The 16492-nt window shown below is 45.1% G+C and overlaps 1 long non-coding RNA gene across 2 annotated transcripts; it reads right to left on the bottom strand.

The window, feature by feature from the left end:
- Positions 1-341: 341 nt before the first annotated feature.
- On the bottom strand, positions 342-8534 carry LOC141422389 (uncharacterized). Of its 2 annotated transcripts, none has more exons than XR_012446931.1 (3): positions 8424-8534; positions 6064-6290; positions 342-2145 (listed from the first exon to the last, which is right to left on the bottom strand). It is a non-coding gene; the product is annotated as an uncharacterized lncRNA (long non-coding RNA). The 2 variants fall into 2 exon arrangements; XR_012446932.1 differs by having other exon boundaries at positions 6141-6290.
- Between the last annotated feature and the right edge of the window lie 7958 nt (positions 8535-16492).

Genomic DNA, 16492 nt, shown 5'->3' with positions numbered 1-16492 from the left:
TACATGTGGAACTCACTCCATGAACTTGAGGTCTTAAATTTTATGCAGAAATCAGAATTTTGTAACCTAAATACTTTCAGCATATCTTTATTGAGTCCCTCCATATATGAAGCACTAACCACCCAGGTTAGAATGAATCACAGAACTTTCTAGATATAGGATAACTTCTTTAAAGTCTTAGCAAACCAACATCAGTTCTATGTAACCTGAGGTGAGAGTTGGCTGGAGACAGTAAAGCACAGTGGATTCTGGGTTTGAATTCTGCCTCTAACTGCATAACCCTGGGCAGGTGACATTCCTTTTCTCTGTGTTCTCATATGCAAAATGGAAGTAATAATTGTACCTACCTCCTCGGTTATTGTGAGGATTTTTTTTTTCCAGTACTGGGAATTGAACCCAGGTCCTTAAGAATGCTAGCATTATGAGAATTAAGGGATGCAATCCACACCAAGTTCTTACAAGTAACTAGCCTACAGTAAGTGCACAATAATATAGTAATCTTGGAAGAGAGGGTCATTTTTAAGTATTAACTCCCTTCATCTCAGCTGTGGAGGGAGACCCAGGGAGAAGGAATGGTGGAGCCCAGAGAAGGCTGTGTATATGTGAGTGTGTATGTGTGTGTGTGTGTGTGTGTGTGTGTGTGCAAAATGTAGGCCAAAGAGAAGTATCAGACTGTGTGAATTATAAAAGGGTCAAAAATGAGAAGACCCAGTGAGGACAAAGAACTGGCTCAGGAGACTGAGGGAGCCAGGATGGGGATGTGGGCAGGTCAGGAGGCTGAGGCTGAAGAGTCAGCCCCAGGCTCCAGGTCTTGGAGGGGAAGCAGAACCGTGTAATGTGGTCCAGCTGTGGTTGCTATACAGTGGACCAAAGGTCACCAGTGTGGAGAGGGCACAGAAGGGGGCAGTCAGGGGACTGGTTAGGTCATTGACATGAATATTGAGATCACCAATGATGATAATAAGGGAAGGAAGGGAAAAAATTGTGAACCAGGAACCAGCAAGGATGAGGAGGAGGTGGGATGACCACATAGTGAGGACTTGACTGGCATGACCAAATGGCACTGACTTGACAACCTCTTCTTCTCTTTGCGTGAAGGACCCTGTAGAAGGTGTCTTCTGTGGGGGGGGTGTGAAGAGCAGTGACAGGCAGGGTTGGGTTGAGGACAATGGAGTGAGCCTCCACTGAGGACTGTGGAAAGGTGGGGAGTCAAGAGGCCCCCTAAGAAAGTGAGAGTGGGATTTTAAGCCCAGCTGGGTGGGATGAGGCTATGTGGGTGGGGGAGGGGCTCACACATGTGCAGCTGTGGATGAGGAGCTGAGATCTAGAAAAGGAAGCCATGGTAAAAGAATCTGCCCCTGGAGAGCCTGCGGCTCTGCCATAGCAAGCAGGAGGAGTTCAAAAGAAGAGGAAATGAACCTATTTGAGTATTCTGCAAAGAGGAGTGGCACGTCTTGTTCCCTGGTGGTCTGAGTTGCTGCCCAGCCCCTACCGCCCAGTGTGGTTTGCTTGGCCATCAGCATTGCAGGGGAAGTCGCTGGCCCCAGAGCTCGGGTCCACCTCCACATGCGTGTAGCACTGTCCTCCCACCCTTCCCAGACACAAGGCTGAGACCTCCCTGCTACAGGACACCAGGCTCCTGCTAAAACTGAAGCCAGCTGACTGTCTAATTCATTCCTGGAACCTCTGAGGACATGAGCTCATCATGTCATTAAAAGAAGAAGAGTAAACAAGCACAGAGGCGCTGCTCAGGAGTTAAGCAAACCTCTGGTCCTCTGTGGCTTCCACACATCTTTCAAGAGAAAAAAGGGGGCAGGACAGCGTGCACAGTTCCTGGCTGCTGTCTTGGCAGCCTTTCCATGTCCACTGCCAGCTCTGGCCAGGCTTCTGGCTACTTGCCAGGGCTCCCACCCACACCTCCAAACTCCTGATGGCTCTGGAGGGCCTTGAAAGGCCCAAGATAAAATCCATCTTCCTGGTCTCCGATTTTCACATTTTCTTATTCCATAGTCCTTTTCCTTTGGGTCAACATAACTCAAGATCCAGTCAAAAGAAAGTATCCTGGGAGAACTCTTTACTTTCTCTCACCGCTGAGTCATCTCCTGTCTCATTCCACCTGCCCAGAATGTCTTCTTCCTTTTGTCTCTGAAGGGGTGGCAGAAAAGACATTGTCAGTTGCTAGAGGATGTTTCTGGTCCCTTCTCTTGACTCCCTTTGCCTCAGTCTCTCTAGAGACTTCCTCTCCTGGCCTTTGTATTTTGTGCTTTTCAGGGCCTCTGAGTCTGTCACTACTGTACTGCCAGTAGGGGGAATTGTGCCCTACCCAGGTTACTTTCTTTTCTTTTCTTTTTTGTGGTACTGGGATTTGAATTCAGGGCCTATACCTTGAGCCACTCCAGCAGCTCTTTTTTGTGATGGGTGTTTTTTCTAGATAGGATCTCTCAAACTATTTGCCTGGCTGGCTTCGAACTGTGATCTTTTTGATCTCTGCCTCATGGGTAGCTAGGATTACAGGTGTGAGCCACTGGTGCCTGGCCCAGGTTACTTTCTTAGTGAGGTATTCTACTTATTATCTACATCAAGCCATTTAAAAATTTAATCCACTTCCACCCTTGACATTATGAACTCTAATGCCTTGCTTTATTTTTTTTCTCTTACCATTTTCCTCCTACATTATTTAATATACAGTAAAGCCTTTTAATAGCACACCCCAAAATAACTTGGGCAAAGAGAACATTTGGTGATTGGCCCCTGTCTTCTGCAGCAGGTTCAGCCCAACATTTTATGAACTCACAAGAGCCCACATTTTACAGTACTGTGTCTTTTGTTCCCTACTATTGTAGGTGTCGTATTAGTCTTATTTTCTATGTATTTTCACTTATTTAATTATTGCCTATTTTCTCTGTTGGAATATAATCTTCAGGAGAACAAGGATTTTATTCATTTGGTTCAAAGTGCCCAGCCCTCCCAACCAGGACTCCAATCTCAACACTGCCCCCACTGTCCTGGCCCTCCCTGGCTCTCAGAACTTATTGGATAATGGATGGATAGATGAATGTGCCCACCCAACCATTCTCCCAAGGTGGGGTCCTGATACAGCTTTTTAAATCTTTGTCTGTAGGGCCTCCGCTAAGCCCTAATAAGGTTAGTGAATTTGGTTAACTGGCTGGCCAATTTTGGCATAGAAAGCCCCAAGGGTGACCCCTTGGGAAATGAGGAAAACCAGCACCACATTAGAGCTAGACAAAGCTACTCTGAGAAACAATCCTGGTGCTGCTCCCAGGGTGAGGCTGTGTCCTGGGGCAAGTTTCTCGTGTAGGGAGAGCGATCAGATCTGCCTAGGAGGCTGCTTGGTTCCTGACCCTTCATGTGTTAGTTTCCATTTCAGTAATCTCTGGGATCCAGATCTGGAAGGTACTAGCAATTCAGGGCCATTTAGGTTGGTTTAGCTCTTTTCAGTCTCTGCTGGTCTCACCCTAAGGCATAGCTGGGTGGTGGTTGGGGCTGTGATTTTTCAGGAAGCTCAGCTGCTTCAGGTCAGAGCCTTGACCTGGGGTGGGAAGGGACCAGCTAGAAAGCATGTGCATTGAAGGCTCAAGCAAGGGTTGGAGTTGGGGTGGTGAGGAGGGTTAGGAATGGGAGCAGGATGGGACTTGTTTTTCAATCCAGAAATTGGGTGGAAGAAGTAATTGAGAGAGAACCAGACAAGGGCTTGGCCCAGCCAGCACCCTTGTGTGAGTTACAAAATCCTCTGGGCAGAGAAGAAGAAAGGATGTCTCCTCATAATTGTTGGCAATGCCCTGATTGGGACAGGAGAAAGTAAACCTGGGCCCAGGACAAGTCAAGGTTCTGGTGTGAGGCCACTCACTTGACAGGATACTGAGATTGGATGATAAGAACTCTGATCTCTTAGGGAATGGGATCCTAGCCAATGAGCCTGATCAAGGAGAAGCAAAGCTGAATCTTGGGTACTGGGCAACAAGCAACAGAAACCTGCTTAGTGGAAATTAATACACAAAGGCCCAAGTGCACCAGTGTCAAGAATAACTGTAGGGCTATAACAGGATCCCTGCCCTTGCTGACACACAGTGGCCCCCAGCCTGAGGGCTGCTGAAACCACAGGTAGCCAGCCATTCACTGGTCTCAGCAGCCCATGCTGTATGTATGTCCAAAAAGACTCATCTGTGTGGCTTATGGCAGCTTAGTGGCACACCGAGTATGGCCTCTGGACTTGCAGGATTCTTATCATCTATGAACTTGTTAGAAATGCAAATTCTTAGACCTGCCCCAGAGCTGCTGAATTGGAACTCTGGTGGTGGAGCCCACAAATCTGTAGTTTGAAAACCCTCTTGTAGCTGAACCACCCAAACTCTTTTGTTAGAGGCTGCCTTGGTGTTGTGAGATCAACTACCTGTGTCTGTGTAAGACACAGAAAGAAGTAGGCCACCTTGCAAAACCAAGGCCAAGGTTCTGGACTGAAGCTTGGCAACGGGTTAGTGGCTAGTGTTTATTCAACCCCACCCAGCACTAGGGGAGGCTTTTCCTGGGCCCAGATTTTAACCTTGAGGCATGGTTTCTCATAGTCAAAGGAAGACACTAGCATTAGAGGATACCAATTACTGTTTACTGTTAGGAATTACAGTAGTACTAAGGCGGTAAGAAAAGGTCCATTCTTTTGGAGATACATATTGCAATATATGGGGTTGAATTTACATTTCTTGGACTTGCTTTAAATAGCACATTTTAGTAAAGATAGAAAAAGGAAGAGAGAATAGAGCAAATGTGGGAAAGTCCTGATAATTGTTGAATCTGGGGAAGGTGTATGTGGGGTTCATTGGATTATTTCCTCTATTTTTTTGTTACAGGCTCATGCCTAGCTACTCAGGAGGCAGAGATCAGGAGTACCACAGTTTGAAGCCAGTGCAGGCAAATAGTTCATGAGACCCTATCTAGAAAATACCCAAGAAAAAAGGGCTGGGAATGTGCTCAAGTGTAGAGCACCTGCCTAGCAACCGTGAAGCCCTGAGTTCAAACCCCAATATCATCAAAAAATAAAAATAGAATAAAAAAGCATGAACAGCAAATGAATGCTAAATACCCAGCTAAAACCTTATTTTGTGCAGTTTACTACCTTAAGGTAAGCTAAGGAGGGGGAGGCTGTGTCCTGGGGTACAGCAGGGTAGACCCAGTCTCCTATTCCCAGAGAGGAGCACCCCCATCCAGCCTTCTGAATCCTCACCTGAAGCCTTCTCAGCAGACAGAGTGGCTCAAACCAGCTCACACCTGTGGGAACCAGAAATGGACCGCCTAGCTCCATCTCAACTTTAGGGGAAAGGGCAGTTCTACACCATTAAATAATATAGGCCCCAGGGAAGGGGTCGAATGTCAGCAGGAAGGAAGGAAAGTTCTCCCTGCACTGGCTGCCTCCTCCCTAGCTCAGCCTCAGCTTCCTTTTGGACTCTTGTAAGGAAAACTTAGTTGTTCACTTTGAGTTTATTTAGCTTTAACAAATGCAGAGCTTTGCTGCTTTTTAGCCATACAAAATGGCACTAGTCACTTTCCTCATTCTATAATTTCTGCTTAGGGTCTTTTTTGAGGCCTGCACGCTCAATGCTGGCCCTCCACATTTCTGATGCTGATGGAGAGTTCATCTTTTTTTAGTCTTGATTGGGACAGTTCATTTTCTTTTGTTCCTTGCCTATGCTGCAAGGTTTCTTTCTCTCTCTCTCTCTCTCTCTCTCTCTCTCTCTCTTTCCTTTCTTTTCTTTCTTTCTTTCTTTCTTTCTTTCTTTCTTTCTTTCTTTCTTTCTTTCTTTCTTTCTTTCTTTCTTTCTTTCTTTCTTTCTTTCTTTCTTTCTTTCTTTCTTTCTTTCTTTCTTTCTTTCTCTCTCTCTTTCTGTTTCCTTGTTCTCTTCCCCCTCCCTCCCCTTCTCTCCTTTCCTTCTGAGACAGGGTCTTCCTATTTAATACAGGTTAGCCATGTAGTGCAGACTGGTCATGACCTTGTTATCCTGCCTCAGTCTCCTGAATGCTGGGAATATAGTCATGAGCCACCATACCCACCTTGTTTTTAAGTGTTAAGTGTTACTTCCACCCCCTTTTTTGGTGGTGGTGTGTGGATGGCAGGCGATGAGGCTTACTTCAAATCTGAAAGCGTCTGTCTTTGTAGATTGTCCAGGGACACCTCTAGTCCTAAAGTCTGTCCTCATCCTTTATCTCCTGGGCTCCACAGCACTTTTTCATGGAGTACAATCTCCATGGTTTGAAGGAGAAAGCTTTTTATTTTCCTACTGAAAAAGAAAAATTAAAGATTTTTTTTTCACTACAGAAGTTAGGACTAATGCAATCATATTGGCTGCACTTCCACATTCTCTCAGCTGTGAAGTTTCCACTGCTAATTTTCCATGATGTTTTGGTATAACAGATCACAGGTTCACCCTTTTGTCCCAGAAAAGTGGAAAGGGAACATGAGATCAGTCAATAGACCAAGGATACAGGAGTGCTTGGGCAGGGACACCTGGCTTTCTCTCCCCTTAATGTTTTCTTGAGCATCCACTCACATCAGGTTCTGTGCCACTCCAGGCACAGAGACAATCTGGACTCTGCCTCCAAATTACACCAGATTACTGTGGGGAGACTGACACCAAGAATGGTATTTCACCTGGTCAAAACCACCTGGGCTCTTGCTGGCTGGATAGCCACAGACATCTTTCTTACTCTGTTTCTGTGTAAATGGGGAATCAAATGATGGCTATGGGGTAGGTTTGATGTGGAAATGAAGTGAAATTGCACAGGGAAAGTGGCTGTACATAATTATTAGAGACTTGCTAGTCACCCTTGCTGTCTTACTTGTGCATCACTCCACTTCCGGCTCCCCATTGCCTCTCAAATTAAGTACAAACATTTCTTATAGGCTTCTTCAATGTGATAATGAAAACTAAAGCTCTAGTATCTGCTGAGTGCCAGGTGCTTTTGTAAGCACTTTTCACATTCTTATTTTGCAAAGGCTTCCTGCCCAACATTTACCTAGCCTTTCTTCTGCACAACAGGGCCTAGAGAAAGTACCTAAAGAAGTTTGAGAACCACCTAAAGGGCCCCCCACATTAAACGAACAGGCTCAGTTATGTTCCTCTATCCATTTGAATGGCACTTAATAGAAAGAATTCAGCCTCAGTGGCTACTTGCCTCCAGGGCAGCTTAGATAAGAGATTATAACTGTTAGGGAACCAGCTCAGGCCCCAAGATGGAAACAGAGATAATTCTTTGTTATTTAACATGAAGCTGGAGTGCTTTGGAGACAAATTAGAAAAAGAGGAGGGGAGGCAGCAGGGGAAAAGGGAGACCTGTTTAAATCTCTTTATTTTCAGGAAAATAATTATTTTAATGATTTTCCCTTTAATTTATAATACAAACACAGCTGTTGACTTGATGCCCTTTATCTGACTTCAAAGGTGCTAACCTTTTAGTGCAGCTTCTGAGGGGCAGCCCAGCACTGAGACTAATGGGGGTCCTGTTCTAGGCTCAGACCTGAAGAAGTTGGGAAGCAGTGTTTGGGAAACCCAACTGCCACCTGCGCTGAGTTCTCTCAGTCAATGACAGAGCTGGCCCACTTGTTGGCAATGATTTCCAACCCTAGGACACAGATCTTGATGATAGACTATCACATCCTCATAGCACAAAGGAGACAAAGCACCTGGTCCCAACACACACACCCCATGTATTCTGCTGTATGCTCACAGATCCAGGACCGTTGGTGTCATTGGCTCACCCAAGACATAGGACAATGCATGGTCTCATGAAAGGTTCTTTTAGTCAAGCAAAAGGCATTATGTCAAGTGCAAGGTGAAATCTTAGACTGGACCTGGAGCAGTCAAAGGACATTGGTGGAAAAACTGGTGAAACGTACATCTGAGTTTTGCCGATAGCAATAACCAATTAATTCTATCAGTTTTGACAAGTGTTCTGGGGTTGTGTGAGACATTTATCGTTAGTGGGAATAGAGTACAGATATGAAGAGGGTATTCAGAAACTGTACTAGCTTTAAAACATTTCTATAATATTCCAAAAGAAAAAGCTTGTTACTAAGAAAATTCTGAAGTTAGAGAAAGTTATGGAAGCACATAAAGGAACAAAACATGACATAAAAGACAAAAAACATGACATGGTATCAATGAACTTTTGATTAAAAACCATATGTATAGTATGTCAAAGGGTGAGTGTCAGAATTCAGTAACAAGAGAACTATGCTTCTCAAACTTCCAGGGGTATTTGATTGTCGTGAGCAGGCGACGGTTTAAGTTGACCGTCACTCAGGCGCTAACTAAATTAACTTAGGCAGGAACTAAGTTGCTCATACACACACTTTGTTGCAGGGGGTTACAACCTCACCGATAGCGCCTCAGCCTTCCCCAAGCTGTGCTCACCTTGCGATCTGATCTTAGTCCAACTCCAAACCGGTCCTGGCTAGTTCTCAGTCTCCATAAGCCTCCAGGACGCCCAGGGAATCCACCTGGTCCAGGTCTGCTCTCCACCTGCGTGTTGCCCATCTGGAGGGAAGTGGCGATAGTCTTGTGGTGAGTGGAGTTTAAGTATTTGTAAAGGAGCAGTTTATCGGAGCCAGCTTAGGGTTGGCTGATCTGCATATCGGGCACCATATGGTATTTGTTTACATCAGAGGGCTTTCAAGTGCACACAATATTATTTTCATATAGGTTTTACGGTGTATTATATTTTTATGTATGTTCAATATGCATAATACAAATTAAACATACTCCTGACAATTATTACCTCAAATGATTGTGGGGTGCTAGAAATTTAATTCAAGGCTCCTAAAATTTTATCTTTAAAATTATAAATATTTTCATTCTTTAAGTATTTTATATAATAATGATTGTGCCCCCACAATTTCAAGTAAAAATACTTGGGAAATATTTTAAATGTTTGTTTTGTTGTTTTAGGTACCCTCTGGTTATATGTTTGTGTGTCATGGAAATATGTCCTGTGACAACATTGAACTCCTCCCAAGTCCTATGTTCCTAAAAAACAGCAACAGTGGGAGTGGAGGCATGGCTCAAGTGGTAGACCTCCTGCCTGGTTCAAACCCCAGTACTGCCAAAAAAAAAAAAAGGAAAGGAAACAGTTAAGAAGCCCTCTTTCTTCACCCTTTTGTGTTCTGAGATGGGTAACTGCAAGGGACTATTGCTGTGGTGTGAATATGCTCCCTGGAAGTTCATATGTTGGAAAAGGTCCCCAAACTCACATCTCAATAGGATTTGGGAGCTAATTAGGATCAGATGAGGCCATGAGGATTGGTCCCCATAAAGGAAACAGCACCTGCTACAAGGCTTTACCCAGTATTTTCACTCTTTCTAAGGCCACCCTACCCAGTGCCCTCCACTCAGCAGCTTGTCAATGGTCCACACATTTTGTGACTTTCTGTATGTAGCACCTGACATTGTTGACCAGCCTCTTCTACTTGGAACTCTTTCCAGGACTTCTGCCCCACTGCACTCCGGTGGTATAATCTCAATCATTTCTGGGCTCATGCTCCAGTAAGTGAAAGCTCTCCCAATATTTGGTCTCAGAGTCTTCTTTTTTGTCTTTGTCTCTTTTCTTCACAGCACCTGAGCCAGAAGTGTGAAGATGACAGTGGGAATGACTCCTAGAATTGTACTCCATGTACAGTCACTTACATCTTGGCCTCAGAGTGTCTCAACCTATTCAGCCTGACCTTGAACCTGTTTTCAAGATCATTCAGAGTCATGACCCAGCATCTTCTCTTCATCCACTTGCCCCCATCTGGACTCATTGGTTGTTTTCCTCTGCAATACATCTCCAATCTTCTCCCTCTTTACCATGGCTACCTCTGACCTAGTTTTGCCCTCACTTTTCCTTTTGCCAATGGCCAGCTTTTAACTGTCCTGCCATCACTATTTTCTACCTTCTTATCCTGCCAAAAACCTGTACTTCTAAAACACTGATCAGATCACATCACTCTTCTGGGAGCATCTTTCATGGTTTCTCAATACCAAGAGAATACAACTCAAACACTCTAGTCATTCAGGATCCTCCATTACTTTGATGTACCCATCATTCTAACTCTCTTCAAAGCACCCTATATTCCATGTACACCGGGCTAGTCTATGTGTCCTGAGTCCCCCTGCACTCTCCTGACCCTGACTCTCAGCCTCCTTCTCTCTATGAACCCCACCATTCCTGTCATTTAAAGCCCAACCCAAATGTGCTACCCACAAAATCCTTCTGGGATTCTCCCAAGCTGAGTTAATTTCTCACTTCTTTGGGTTCCCTTGTCCATTGTGATATCTCTGGTGCTTCATGCCCTACATGTGTCTGTACCACCTAACCCTGCCCCCAGTGGAGGGCAGGATCCACTGTGCTTACCTGTGGAGGCCCTCAGGAAGGCAGTGTCTGTCTTTCTCAGGACTAAAAACTCAGTCTCACCTGTGAGAATTAAGAACACTGTCTCTGGCCTGTGACATTTTCACTCTTGTTGACTTAAGCAGCCTGTGTTGGCAACCTAATTGATTTTCTGAGACTTTAGGACTGGAGAGGACACTTTGAAGGTACTGGTTGTCAGAGCCCCAGGGCCACACACTACTTTGCAGTGTATAGACAAGATCAAGGAGGGTGATCAGGCCCCTGGATTCTGCCATGCTCAGCCATGGCTGGGGTTCCCCAGGAGGAGCTGGCCTTGTTGCTGGGTGTGTCTAACGGCTCGAGGCTGTCAGTTCACTGCACCTCTTGCAGCTGAATGGTCTGCTGTTTCTCCAGGAGTGGTCCAAGCAGTACCCCCCACCCCTGGCAGTGCAGATTGGTTGGTCGTCCCCCCTCCACCCAGATATGGAGACTGTCTTGGCTTCCTTTCCGTGTGAGGCCCTAACCCCACCATTCTCGAGGCTCACAAGTTTCTGAACACAGTGCTTCAGGCCCTTTACTGGCAAAGTGTGGAGGGGATCAAGGGGCTCTCCAGTCACCCACCTAGTGGCATGAGTAGACAGGAAAGAGAAGATTCCAAATTGTGTGTGAGTGCTCTGTAAAGTATAGCCCAGGCTCCTGCCTCTAGCATTTTTTCCTCTCTGTTACAGATGTGACCATGAGGCTGAGTCTCGTTTAACTGACATGGCCTTTTCCCTTTGTCATCTAAGCCTCTGGTCTCCACTTGCCTGCTGTAACAGAGACATAGATCACTTCTCCCCAGCTTTCCTGGGTTGGGAATCCTTGCCGTTACTGTCTCCTTAAGAAAGCAAGAAAGATGTGGACCACTCAGGACCCTCCCCTGCCACTCACCCTCCCCTCACCCTTCCCTTTCTTTCCCCCAAATCCAGACTGGTGAGAAAAACAACATCCACAATTAAGTACGAGGTCACAGTTAGTTCAGCACCATTGGCTGCTTAATTGGCTGATTCTATTGCTGCCCGTCTCATCTGCCAACACAGCCTCTAACAAGCTGCTCCCAGACAATTAGTCCTCAGGTTCTGAGGACTGGCTGTTGCAAAGATCCACTCCCCTCCCTTATCTGTGAACCTGTTGGGCAGTAGATTCTTATCTAGATATCCTGGGCGAAACTTGTGGGACTCTGAGAACACACTGTCTGGAGGAGGAGACTCCTGGGCTCTGGGAAGGAAGCTTTAGTCTTCACACAGGGCCTAGAAAAGGCAGCCCAGTTGTTCTTCTGGGGTCTTCTGAGCAAAGGTAGTGGAGAGGCACTAAAGCTTAATGGTTAGGAAATGCAGAGTCAGGAAGTTCCTGGCTGTTTTGAAACATGGCTCTGTCCCTTATTAGCCATGTGACCTTGGGAAAGTTACACGTACAAATCTTTTCTGGGCTCCAGTTTCCTCCATGTAAAAATGGGATAACAACAAAATAACTATTATTCTATTATCACCTCAAATAAGGATTACATAATGTTGGATCTGTAGAGTGCACAGCCGGGTGCCTGGTGTCTATTATTAGGACATAATGAGACTGGAGAAGCAAATGGAAGCACACAGCCCAAAGCAGATGTTTTCAATCTCAGATTGGCAGAAGGATCTGTAAATGACAGTGGAGAGATGGCATGTCCCTCTGCAGGGATGGAAGACAGCTGTGAAGTCAACCAAGCATAAGCAAAATTGAAACTTAGATTTTTGTGGAGCCAACTATTCTTATGAGGGAAGGCCTCTTGGGTATCCAGGGTGGGATATGCCTCTCCCAAGCTAATTCACCAACCATTTGTAGCTCTGAGAAAGGAGGCATGTGCTGTACTTTGAATCTGGAAGGTCCTCCAAAGGCCCTACCAATGGCCCCAAGGTTGGTCCCCAGCTTGAAGCTATTGGGAGGTGTTGGAAACTTTAAGAAGTGGGAGCCTAGTGAGAGGTCTTTAGGTCATTGGGGGCATAACTTCAAAGGGGATAGTGGAGCCCCAGATCCATCTTCTTCTCTTTTGCTTCCTGACCATGAGGTGAGTGGTTTTGTTACACCATATGCTTGCATTGCCTTGCTACAAGCCAAAAAGCAACTGGGCCAATCAATCACGGACCAACCAATCATGAATCAAAACCTCTAACGCTGTGAGGCAAAATAACCCTTTTCTCTTTATAAATTGATTACCAGAGACACTGTTACAGCAGTGGAAGTCTGTTTAACAAAGCATGTGTTCAAGAATCATCATCACCATTATAATTATTATCATTATTTAAATTTGGGGTGCAGTTTGCACACACCCACATACATCAGTGCAGTTAGTCCTCAGAACAACTTTGTACCGTTTGTTGAGGTTCACATTTCCAGATGAGGAAACTGAGGCTGGGAGAGGTGGTCCCTTGCCTTGGTTGTCCTAGAACTGGGCACCAAGTTAGATCCAGACCCCAGTTTTTCCACTGCTGAGTCCAGCACTGCATCATGCTGTCACGAGAACAGTTATCACCGACAATGCCAAGGGGACATGTTGCTTATGACCTTTCTAAACATTGTTGGGTGGGGTTGCCGGTGTTTAAAACTCTACCCATAATACGCAGGTCACGTGGGCCAACTCACATTGCTGACAAAAGGAAATGCTGTGTCCCAACCTCCTACTTTGTACCAAGACTTTTAGACTGAATGTGGGGCTTGGATCTGGAAATGTTTCCATTTGTTTAATTACTGAATTTAAAGTCTCTGGATCTCTCCAATAACCCCTTTCCCTACTCCCATATAGGAGTGGGGGAGTGTGGGGGGGGGTGTCTCCATTCCACCAGGTATTTTCGGGAGAAAATAAAATCCCAAAGGGAAATGGCTTCTTTATTTTTAGATGGGAAAAGTTTGTTCTTTAAAACATAGAAAAGCTGGGCATCGGTGGTTCACACTTGTAATCCTAGTTACTTGGGAGGTTGAGATTGGGAGGATCATGGTTTGAGGCTAGCCTCAGCAAATATTCACAAGACCCTATCTCCAAAATAACCAGAGCAAAATGGACTGGAGGTGTGGCTCAAGTGGTAGAGTGCCTGCTTTGCAAATGTGAAGCCCTGAGTTCAAACCCCAGTCCCACCAACACAAAAAACAAAATAAGAAGATATCCTTTTCCTTTTTGCTTGAACTTTGTGAATGAGAAAAGCCTAAAAGGTCATCACCAATTCTATGCCAGAGTTGATGAAACCCCTTCAATGTGGGTGGAAATGGTGATCAAGTACTCAGTGAAGATGACATAAGCACTTCAGCTTACTAGGAGTGACTTCCGGACTTCTGTCCGCCCATCCTCCAGCTTATCCTTCACTTCATTTACCAATTCAGCAATGACTATTATGCTTACCTCCCTCCATTCACCAGGGAACTGAGAGGGGGGATCTGAGTTCTCAACCTGGAGCTCAAGTCCAGTTAGCCTTTCAGATCTCAAAATGATTGTCTTGATTTTTAAAAATGTTTATTTTGAAAAGTTATTTGAGGGCTGGTGGAGTGGCTCAAGTGGTAGAATGCCTGTCTAGCAAGTGTGAGGCTCGATGTTCAAACCCCAGTGCTGCCAAAAAAAAAAAAAGATTTGAAACCAGGTGTGGTAGTGTACATCTATAATCCCAACACTTAAGCAGGATTGTGAGTTCAAGGTCAGTCTGAGCTATAGTGAGACCCCAGTCTTTAAAAAAAAAAAAAGTGAATTTGAAATATAGGGGAAAGAGAACAAGAATGGAGCCAGCTGAAACATCTAGTGTCTAAGGAATCTTTCTGGATTTCTTAGAATTCTAAGTCATCCTTTTCTGGATTCAGCTGTTTCGGTATCTCTAAGAAGGACGGGGTCAGGGTGGAAGAGGCCTAGAGGAGTCAATAAAGTTTTCACAGATAACGAGATTCCACATACAAGCATTCCCCTCCACCTTCCTTTCCAAAGATTACCCTGGGGTTGGTTAAGAAGCTGAACCGGCTAATTTGGAGTTCTATTCCTTTTCTCTTTCTTTTTCTACCTAGTTCTTTCTGGCAGGATTTTAGAGCAGGGGGATAGCGAAGGGCAGGCAGAAGTGGGGAGAAAAAGGAGGAGTGATAATCCACATCTAGACAATTGGCCTATGATTAACCGAGGCCAATAGTGTAGCTCTCCTTCTTTCAAAGAAACGGAGAGGGAACACAGGGAAGAGCAGGAATCTCAAACTCCTGGAGCCCTAATGAAGAGCTCTGTTCATGGAATGCTGAGGAGCGTGTGATATCATAAGTACCCAATTAAGAAAGCCCTTGCAAGATTATTCACTCCCAGGAAGTATTAAATAGGGCAGGAAATTTGTTCAAGATCAAAACAGCAAGGCAGGCATAGCAGTACATACCTATAATCCCAGCAATTGAGAGGCAGAGGCAAGAGGATTATGAGTTTGAGGCCCTCTTGAGCTACACAGCAAGATCCTGTCTCAAAAAAAAAAAAAAAAAGAAAAAGAAAAAGAAAAAGCTGTGAGTAGTGGGTGTAATGGCTGGCACACATAACATAGAAATCCCAGCAGCAGCAGCAGCTACTCAGGAGGCAAGAGGCAGGGAGATCAAGAGTTCAAGGACAGCCTGGACAAAATTATTGAGACCCTATCAAAAAGGGCTGAGGGCAGAAATTTATTTCATTGTTATTAGTAAGAATTTTATTGGTTCAATAAAATTGGTAAACCCCCTCTCCCCAAAAAAAGTGCTGGGGGTGAGGCTCAAGTGATAGAGCACTTGCTTAGCAAGTGCAAGACCCTGGGTTCAATCCCTAGTAACATTTAAAAAAAAAAAAAAAAAAGATCAGAACAACAATGTCAACAACCGTGGCAGTTTTGTAGACATTTCACTTATTGGTTGGTTCCCCAATATTAATCCATACCTACTCTTCCCTTCCTCTTCTTATCAACATTCCCATCCTTTCTCCCATTCTCAATCCTGTGTGTCTGGGTGACTCCACATGCAACACTAGGGAGGGAGCATGTGATCTGCCCTAAACCAATCAGTGCTTACATTTCTCTTGGTCTTCTGGTGTTTTTTGTTTTTCTTTTTTCTTTTTGGTGGTACTGGGGTTTAAACTCAGGGCCCTCACTCTTGATAGGTTTGTTACTTGTTAGGCTTGCCAGGTAGGGGTTCTGCTACTTGAGCCACTCCACCAGCCTTGTTTTGTGATGGTTTTTTTTGTGATGGGTGTCTCACCAACTGTTTGCTGGGGCTGACTTCTAACTGCAATCCTCCTGATCATTGCTTCCTGAGTAGCTAAGATTAAAGGTGTGAACCACTGGTGACTGGCTCTCTTGGCTTTCTTGATTGGCTTCTAGTTGAGACCATCACCCTGGTCACACCATCAGGGCCATCCATTTTGACTCCTGCTCACAGCCATTTTGGAGGCATTAGAAAAGAGCCTGCTGTGGGTGACACCTGACAAGATGAAGCTGAGAAATGGAGAGAAAACAAACAGACAAAACAGTTTGGGTACACTGGTTGGGCCACTAGAACAGTCCTTCCTACAAGCTGGCCCTATGTCTAGACTTAGTTTAAACAAAGCTGATAAAATACTTTGATTTTTAGAAAACACCTTGATAGAATATCTTGAGCTGATTTACATTTAATTTTCCATTACTTGCAACTGAAAGAATCCTATCCAAAAAAACTAACAACAGAGACCAAATGGGACTCAAAGTCCGCATTCTTTGTGGAGAGAGGACTTACAGAGAGGGCTGCCTAGTGAATACTCAGCAATGTGGCCTGATACACCCCAGGCAGAGCAGCCCACGTACTGGCAGCCCTGGGTCCTGTTCTTGCCTCTACCGAGCCTGACATGATGGAAACAAAGTTTATGCTATACCTTGGACAAGGTTAGCAGGACTGTTCCACAGGCTATAGCCTAAGCCCACAAGCAGTAACCAGCACCCACCCTGGCATGCAGGGAGTAGAGTAAAAGACTGTGAGGTCCCAAAGCAAACTTATGTACATCTCCAGGAAAACCAGGGATGCTGCTGTTTGCATGAAGGATGCCTCTTCCAAGTTGCCACTCAAGCCAAACTTCAGCTCCCACTTGGTAAAATAA

The sequence above is a fragment of the Castor canadensis genome, chromosome 4 (genome assembly GCF_047511655.1).
Source record: "Castor canadensis chromosome 4, mCasCan1.hap1v2, whole genome shotgun sequence".
NCBI lineage: Eukaryota > Metazoa > Chordata > Mammalia > Rodentia > Castoridae > Castor > Castor canadensis.
This window is presented reverse-complemented; position numbering and strand designations above follow the sequence as displayed.